This window comes from Myotis brandtii, unplaced genomic scaffold (genome assembly GCF_000412655.1).
Source record: "Myotis brandtii unplaced genomic scaffold, ASM41265v1 scaffold248, whole genome shotgun sequence".
In the NCBI taxonomy this organism is placed as follows: domain Eukaryota; kingdom Metazoa; phylum Chordata; class Mammalia; order Chiroptera; family Vespertilionidae; genus Myotis; species Myotis brandtii.
The window spans coordinates 1270080-1278853 of record NW_005359397.1 but is presented as its reverse complement, the minus strand read 5'-3'; the positions used below and the strand labels follow the sequence as shown (position 1 = coordinate 1278853).

Sequence of the window (8774 nt, the reverse complement as noted above, 5' to 3'; positions counted from 1 at the left end):
GGGGGCCCCCCCTCCGGGGGGGGGGGGGGGGGGGGGGGGGGGGGGGGGGGGGTGGGGGGGGGGGGGGGGGGGGGGGGGGGGAGATGGTCTCTGCCTTCCCCCCTCCCCCCGGCCCCGTCCAAGTACCAAGCACTGAGAGCTCCCCAGCTGATGCTGCAACTGGCCAATGTTTCACTTTGAAGTCAGACTTACAGTAAAGTTTTGGAAATAACACAAAGGACCTCAAGTACTCTTCACCTACTTATTCTCACACATATATAAACACAGTATTGCTTCTTTTCTGAAATGTTTGAGAGTAAATTGCAGACATAATACTCTTCTTTCCCCTAATAGTTCAGCATATGTTTCCTATATTCTCTTACACAGCCATAGTACAATGATCAGGGAATTAGCATTAATACGCTGCCATTATCTAATCTGCAGGCCTTATTTCAATTTTGCAATGTTTCCTTTTGAACTTTCCTTTTGAAGGAAAGGTTTCCTTGCCTCAAATGTCCCTTTAAAAAAAATATATATATATATATATTTCAGAGTGGAAGGGAGAGGGAGAGAGAGAGAGAAACATCAATGATGAGAGAGAATCATGGATCGGCTGCCTCCTTCACGCACCCCATTGGGGATCGAGCCTGCAACCCAGGCATGTGCCCTTGATCAGAATCGAACCTGGGACCTTTCAGTCAGCAGGCCCAGGCTCTATCCACCGAGCCAAACTGGCCAGGGCTCAAATGTCCCTTTTTAACAATAGAAAAATAAATTCTAGCCAGGGATCGAATGTATAATCATAAGTTGCTTTTAGTTGACATGCATCTGTAGGCAAGTACAAACCATTTCTTTTGTAGCATGTTCCCCAATTTAGGTTTGTTTGTTTCCTTCTAATTAAATTCAGACTCTGCATTTTCAGCGAGAATAGTGATGCTGTAAATCATACCGCAAGGCCCAGGGTCATCATTTCTTTCATCCCAGGTGATGCTAACTTTGATCACCTGGTTAAGTTGACGCCTGCCAGCTTCCTCCACTGTACAATTACAAACTTTCCTTTGTAATTTACATCATGTGTGTGTGTGTTGTGGGGGGGGGACACTTTGAGACCATGTCAATATTGTTTCTCATCTATCCTTTACCCACAGTTACAGCACCCTTGATGATTCTGATGATTCGGCACATTCCACAAAACCCTGTCTCTGCTGGGCCCCACTCCCTCCGACCAGCCCAGTGCTAGGGGTCCAATCAGAGAAGGAGCCGGATCACTTCCTGTCCGCAGGGCCTCCAGCTGGGGAGGGAGCTACAGACTCAGAGCGCAGGACAGTGGGAATGCGCTCAGTTTGAGCTTTAGCCACTGAGCTAAGGTCAGGGAGAGTTTGAGTGGTCAGAAACCTGGAATAGCATGAGAATCTGTGTCCATTACCCACCTTTGAGGGCCCCAATCAGACCCTGTCCCAAATGCTTGTCATCCAAGGAACCCGCAAGGTACTAAGGGGACCAGAACCACTGGGCTGCCTTTGGATCCCTGGTCAGAGCTGGGCTTGGGGGGCTGGAGGCAGAGGAGCCCTGCTAAGGGTGTGCCAGGCCTGGGGCGCTTCCGAAGGGGCTCGTGAGAAGCCGTTCGTCTCCCCGCCGCCGCCACACCGCTATTTATGCATGCAGCAAACATTACCGAGCACCTACTATGTGCCAGGCATTGAGTTGAGCAGATGCTCCCCAGTCCCTGATTAAGTGGGTTTGCCTGGAGCCCAAAGGCCTCTTCAGGCCCGGGCACTCGGGCCAGGCAGCAGGTGCTGCCCAGGACTGAAAGCAGAATCAAGAGAACTGCTGAGCCCTCTAATCCAGGCGACTTTGAGGGCGTGTCCCTCCTCTGCCTTCTCTCTTCCCCACCCCATCCCCCCTCCCCAGCACTTATCAGAGAGCTCCAGGCACCTGGGAGCTGGGTAACCTTTGAGACCCAGGACACGGCTCACTATGCGAGGAAGGAGGCAGAGGTCTGCACCTCCCCAGCACAGCCCCGCTCCGCTCTGTCCTGCGGTCCCACTGTGTGTCTCTGAGGCTTAAAAAGAGAGTCCAGGAAGAGCTTCGAGTGAAGAGGCATTTCCCATGTAATGCAGTGAGTAGGAGCATGGGAGCTGCTCTGAGGGACCTGTGGTTTTCAGCACACCTTCGGCCTGTCTGTAAAGTGGGGCCAGTGTGGCTGGGGAGCTTAACTCAGATGGCGTGCCTGGCAGTCAGTAAGTGGATTGTTTTTAAATAAGGCCCCATGAGCTTCTCAGTATATTCCCGCCTACCTAAGACATCCTGCGGTTCTTCAGAAGGCCTGGGGTCCTTTCTTCCTCCATGCCCCCTCCCTTGGGATCCAGGTAGCCCGCACGCCCTTTAATACTCGGCCCAGGTGTCTCCTCCCTCCCCAGTTTGGGCTACTTGCCTCCCTCTCCGGGCTTTCCTGGGCCCCGCCCAGTTCTATCACATGAGCCTGCAGTGGTCTTTTGCTTCGATGTCAGCGAACTTCTTTTTTTTATTGAATGTATTGGGGTGACAGTGACATTGGTTGATAAAATTATGTAGGTTTCAGGTGTACAATTCCGTAATAAGGGTACTTCAGATGGGGAATGAGCACAGCTGACTTTTAATCTGGGCTTTAATACTTTCTTGCAATGTGATTGTGGGCAAGTTACTTACCATCCCAAGTCTCTGATTGTTCTTCTATAAAGTAATGCTCCTGCAGGATTACTTCTGGGACTAGAGATAATACCCATAATGCACTGGCTCGTGCACTGTCCTCATCACTCCAGCCCAGGCCTTTGCACAGGACCCTTGGTCCGTGCACTCTACATTCTGGTTGAGCAGGTTAGGGAGCACCTACACCCTCTATCCCAAGGTAATTTTCATTAAAAAGCAGAACTAAGTGAGGCCCAAGTCTAACCCAAAGAAAAAGCCCCAACAGTGGGATCCAAGGCCCTGAGCAGGACTGGAGGGCAGGGGGGCAGATGTGTTGGGTCAGCCCAGTGCCCTCGTATGAGTTCCAGGGGGCTGCCCATGGAGCCCATGCCCTGCTGGTCATGCAGGGTGAACATGAACCTCAGCTGCCTTGCTCTGAAGTCCTTCTTTGGACCCCAAAGGAAGAGTGGAAGGGACACAAGGTTGGCAGCACCTGTGCCCACTGGATTTCTGCCCCGTTAGCTGGGCCCCAGGAGCAGGCAGGGAGAGAGGGGTGATGGCAAAGATGATTCCAGAAGACTCCGGGACAGAGGAACCTCCACACCTCACTTGGAGGAGGACAGGACCTTCAGAAATGATTAAAATTGCCCCTTGATTTGAGTGATGGAGAACCAGTTGGCACGGATCTTAAGAATTAGCTTACGGTTTTCTACAGAGTTTAGTGTGCTGGGGAAAAGAGCTGACACAGCTCAGGGGGTTCTTGAACTTCCAGTAGCTGCATAAAATGTTAATAAGTATTACATTTATTTCCATTGAATTCCCCCTCCTCACTAATAAGAGCTGTGTGGGTCTTTGGGTTGTGTCTCTCTCCTTCCATGCTCCCTTTGTCCCCACGGCCAGCGGTGCTCCCAGACAGGGAGAACCGTGGACTCATTAGCAGCACATTTGTAACTTCTCACTCACCTTTAGGTAGTTCAGTTCCAACCCAGAAAATCAAGGAAAGAAGGGAAGAAAAGGACTAGTGCCTAAGTCAATATAGCTGGTGCCATTTCTTAAAGGTAAAATTGGAACTGTTAAGAAAAACTGTTGAGATGGAGGAGGGAAGGGACATGGAGATTGAGAGAAGGATTGGCGGAGAGCAGCTGTGGGAGAGTTTATAACCACGGGAGACAAGATGCAGACAGACTTGGCCTTGAACCTGACCTGGGTCATCTCAGCAAGAACTTAACCTCTCTGAGCTGTTGCCTCACCAGAAAAACAAGATGACACCTACCTCAGAGAATTAGATGAGATTATTATCAGGCCGCTCTTAGCAGTGTCTAGCCCAGAGCATGCACCCCCTAAATGACAGCTACACCCATGCCTCAAAGAGAAGAGCCCCCCTGGGGGGAGTGTGACTGGAGGGTGATTCCTCTACTCATCCAGTGGGGTCCTGGCAGCCCCAGGCCTGGGCTTAGCTCTGGGACTCCCTGGGGAAGTGGTGGGAGCCTGGCACGTCACTGCCTGGTGCTGGGTCTCCCTATTGAAAGGGGTTGATAGCAGAGTTCCTTACACCCCTGTCTCCGCATCTGCACACTGAAGCCCAGAGTCAACGACGACAGTGGATCACACCCGGAGTGGGTGGCTGGGTTCGGGGCTGGGAGAGGAGTGTTCATGGTACACTTTATCATAGTTTTTGAATTTTGAAATATATGAATATGTTACCTATTCGAAACATAGATAACATTTTTAAAATGCAAAGACCAAATCAATATGCAGCCCGAGGCCATGTGAACCAGGAGGAGGATGGCTGCAGACAGTGGTGCTGGGGATACTCCTGGGAAGAAGAAGGGGTGAAGTGAGAGGAGGGGGCACAGGGGCATCAGCTCACTGGGGTCCCTGGAAAAGAGCGTGAGCGGTGAGAGACGGGTGTGCAGCTCCGCATGACAGGCATTCTCTGGGCATCACAGGCTGACTGGACTTGGGAGAAAACGACTTAAAGTGGTCTGGTGTCAAGTTCGGGCTTGCTCCAGTTGGAACGTGAATTGTCAATGGAATGGAACTAAGAAAGGAGGTTGAACTATTCACTCAGAGTGTCTGTACTATATAGGAATTTATAGCTCGGAATCCTTGGGGTGGGATGTGGCTGTGTGTGGCTGCATCTTATTTATTCCTCACAAGTCTTGGGGGTATGCGTGTAGGTATTATTATCCCCATTGTAGAGATAAGGAAATTGAGGCTCAGAGAGGTTAAGTGACTTTTCCAAAGTAACACTGAAGGTATTTGAGAGCCCTAGGATTTGCATCCCAGTTTGACGTCAAAGCCCATGCCCTTTTCACTCTGATGCGCTAGTCTCCACCCTCCTCCTGGTCTGGGCAAATCCTGGTTAGACCTTCATGGAGGGTGCAAGAGGTTCGCTGAAGAGATGAGGAGTTAGGCTGGCATGAGGGAAGTGAAGCTGGGGAGACAGGGATGGGACTGGGGTGCTAGTGCTGGCTGTCCAGTCTCCCTGCGCTGCCCACCCTTCCCCCCCAACCACCACCAGGAGCCAGGCCTCGGAGCATCTGGTGGTGTTGAAGACCAGAGACTGTGTGGGGCAGAGGGCAGGTAAGCAGAGGGAAGGCAGTAGAGACAGGCAGGTAAGCACTTATCCAAGTCCTATCATTGCTTACAAAGCACTTGCTGAAGACCCACTTCCGGAACCTGCCTCAGGTATCTGGTTAGTTCTTTCCTTCCTTAACCCTCAGGCAGCATGAGTCAGCAGGGACTGCGATCTGAGTGCCAGGGGCGTGGTCTGCCGAAGGTGGGGCCTCAGTGGGGGCTCAGAGTGTTTATTTGGAGCAGATTCCATTTGGGGAGATGGAATGGCATCCACAAGTCTGATACTGTCACCTTGGGCGGGGTGGGGCCCCTGAGCTCACTGCCCAGATGTCCCTATCTGCCTCACAGGCTGAGAATGCTCATTTGGGTTCAACCCGGGGGTAATTCCCCCACTGGCCCTGCACTCCATGCCAGGGGGAGCTTCAGGTTTGCCCACGAGGGCTTGGGTCACTCTTGTGGGTGGGGAAGCCCTGGGACATGTGTCTCGCTCTATTGGTGCTGTGTGTGCAGGAGGTGAGATCCAGCTCAGAACAGGAAAAGAGAAGGGAGCTATTCACTGAAAGGTCTCAGTACACACTTTTCGGGTGAGCATCACACAGAAAAGAAAGAAGGGAGAGAACTTGCAAGAGAAGATAAGAGTACAAAGCGGGTAGATGAAAAGCAGAAAGGCCTTTGAAAGTGCCGCCTGGAACAGGCTGGAGGGAGGCCCGGGGCCGCCCTTGGGTAAGGCTGGGGGAGACCACAGCTCCCCCCATGCTGTGCAGGGGGCACAGCTGCCGGAGCCAGCCCTTGGGCACTGTGCAGCCTGGGAAGCATGAGGGAACTGAAGTACCTACTCCGGAAATGGCCCCACGGCTGGGATTGCTTCCGAAGGACTTGGTGGGTCATGGGAGTGCCTTATGCAAGTATCTCCTTTTCATTAAGTTTGAGATGAAAGGTTTAGAATAATGGCAGAGGAAGGTAAGCCATAGAGCGTGAGCAGAAATTAATGAGGACTGTGTCTTGGGTTTTCTTAACACTGCAAACCAGGGGTTCTTAACCAGGGGTGATGGATGAGCTGCAGGGTCCCCGATCGCTCCGTGATCATGTGCAAACTGACTTGATAGTTTTCCAGGAATCTCGAATCCCCCCGAGGTTAATGAGTTGTATTCTCCCTCACATGTGCTGGGCATACATTAGTTACTTGGTGTGTGGTTTTTATACAGAGGGTTTCTTTTCTGGAACTGACACAGTCACATCGCGGCCCTGTGTTTTCATCCTCCTCTCGGCCCACCATGCCTGGAATGGAGAACTCAGCTGACCTGCTTCGCAGCCCAGGCCCCTTGGGCCGAGGCACAGCTGGCCAGACTCTGAGAAGCACAGACTGAAAAAGAGCCTTGTTTTTTTTATTTTTGTTTTTTTTTTTTAAACTGTGCTTTATTTAGGGCTAAGCTGGAGAAAGCGTCATCCAATAGTTACAGAAGGTTACAAGGAGTTTTAGGGAGTTGAGTGTGAAAAGAGCAGTTGTACTGAACTGCAGCGGTTTTGTTTTGTTTTGTTTACAACATCTGGACATCCTAAAAGGAGGAGCCAAGAGAAAGAAAAAGAAAAGTTTAAAAATAATAAATAACCAACAAAATAGAAAGAAAGGAAAGGCAGGAGGTCCGTGAGGAACCAGCTAAAACAAAACAGGAAAAACATGGTAGGTCCACACGCCCCCTGGCCTCACGCTGACCTGACGTCAGTGAGGAGGGTAACAGGGCATATACCAAAGCAAGTCTTCCCAATGGCGCAAATAAATTATAATAAATATGTTATACTTTAAAATATACGCGTTCTTAAATAAATCAGCGCTTTTCTGATTCTGAGTTTTTTTAAGCAATGTCTTTTTTAACTGCTCTAAAGTCATTTACCAAAGATAAATATCGTGCTTTCATTAAATAGTTTTCCTTGTTTTTTTCTCTATCATTACAATTAAAAGTCCTACAAAATATGCAAATTTATTTACAGAAAAACAGAGCCGGCATCATTTAAACATCCCTGTTTTTCAAAATTCCTTGTAAACAGTTTCAGAAATTCTTCAAAGATTGTTTTTTTCTCTCTCTTGTTTAAGGTTTTGTGTGTGTGTGTGTGTGTGTGTGTGTGTGTTGTTTAGTTGTTTTAAGATGAAAGTTCCCAGGTCCCCTTGCCCGGAAAGTCTCTGGAGCAAGCATGGAAGGCGAGTGAAGCGAAGGTCCAGGGCTTTCGGAGAGCGGCGAGCGCACAGCTCCGGCGAAGCGAGGTGAGGGCAGCTGGGCCTTCCTGCCCTGGTGCGGCCTCCAGGCGGTGGGCAGCCAGGAGCCCGTAGGTCTGGGCCATCGGCCTGGCCCTCGGGGTCAATGGTGTCGTCATCGGACAGCACTCACTCGCGGGGAGAAGGGATTGATGCTCAGTCTAAACTCTACAAAAGTACAGTCCTACAACATCTGGGATTTTAGCAGTAATGCTAACTTCTATAAGTTTTTTTTTCCTTTTTTATTATTTTTTTATTTTTTGCTTTCCTCTAATTTTTCTTCTATTATATAGGTATTTTAAACTTCTCCTTTTTAAAATTCTGTACAACTATTATGTTTGTAAGAGGGGGAAGAGTTAGAAGCATTTACAGACTTTTCACAACAATTCTCTTGCCTTGTGAGTCCCTTTTTTCCCCTCGTTTTCTCACACTTTACAGTTAAGGAGCTTTAATATTTTTGTTGCTTTCCCCAAATATCCACCAATTTGTTCCTCTTAACAGCTCCATCCAGACATATAATACAGAAAACCATAGGAAAGTGTCTAAGACTTGAATGAGGGTAATCAAAGCGCCTCTCGAAGTATCAAAGAACTATTATCTTGCTGTTTTAAAAGCATTTAAGCATTATTTTTCCTTTTTTTGTGTTTTTGTGTTTTTTGTGTTTTTTTTTTTTACTTTTTTCTTACATTTTTCATAGAATCGCTCTAAGCTGTTTCGAGAACAGCCAGGAGGCAGGAAGGAGGTGCTCCTCCGTTCCCCCTGTGTTTGACATAGAGCTACACGTCTGCAATAAAAAGTTTGGTCCTTTGGTCCACCCCTCCCCCCAGCCTGCCGCAGGCGCCCACGGGCTGGAAAGCCCCGGGGATCGGTAAGCAGCGCAGCGTCTCTTTCCAGTTCCCAGCCCTTCAGCCTCCCCATCTGGTCTCAAGTTATTTTGTTTTAAAAGTTGCCTTTTTTGTATGTTTTTTTTTCTCAATTTTTCTTCATCTTCTTCTTCTTTATGTCATAATGTATTTTCCCCAAACACGTGCCCTCTGAACTCCATAGACGCTATACTTCCCTTGAAGAAATGTTACAGTCACAGAGTGTCTGGAGTCCTCAGCTTGCTTGGTATTGGCTGATATGTCAAAGGTGTCATCCAACAGTTCTCATTTATAAATAGAGAGAGAGAGAGGTTTGTTTTTTAATGTAGCCCGTTCAGCATCCTGCCCTAAAATGAAGAAAATCAGGGCTGATTAAGCAAAGAGAGGAAACACAAAATGCATCCAAACACCAAAAGGAGCCTGCCTGGGGCGGG

The 8774-nt window shown here is 49.1% G+C and overlaps 1 protein-coding gene across 1 annotated transcript in view; it reads right to left on the bottom strand.

The window, feature by feature from the left end:
• Nucleotides 1-8494: 8494 nt before the first annotated feature.
• Nucleotides 8495-8774, bottom strand: part of LOC102246441 (CUGBP Elav-like family member 4) — a 159209-nt gene continuing 158929 nt past the window's right edge. The window contains exon 11 of the mRNA XM_014540585.1: nt 8495-8689. The gene's annotated coding sequence lies outside the window, so the exon portion shown is untranslated. The remainder of the gene's footprint in view (nt 8690-8774) is intronic.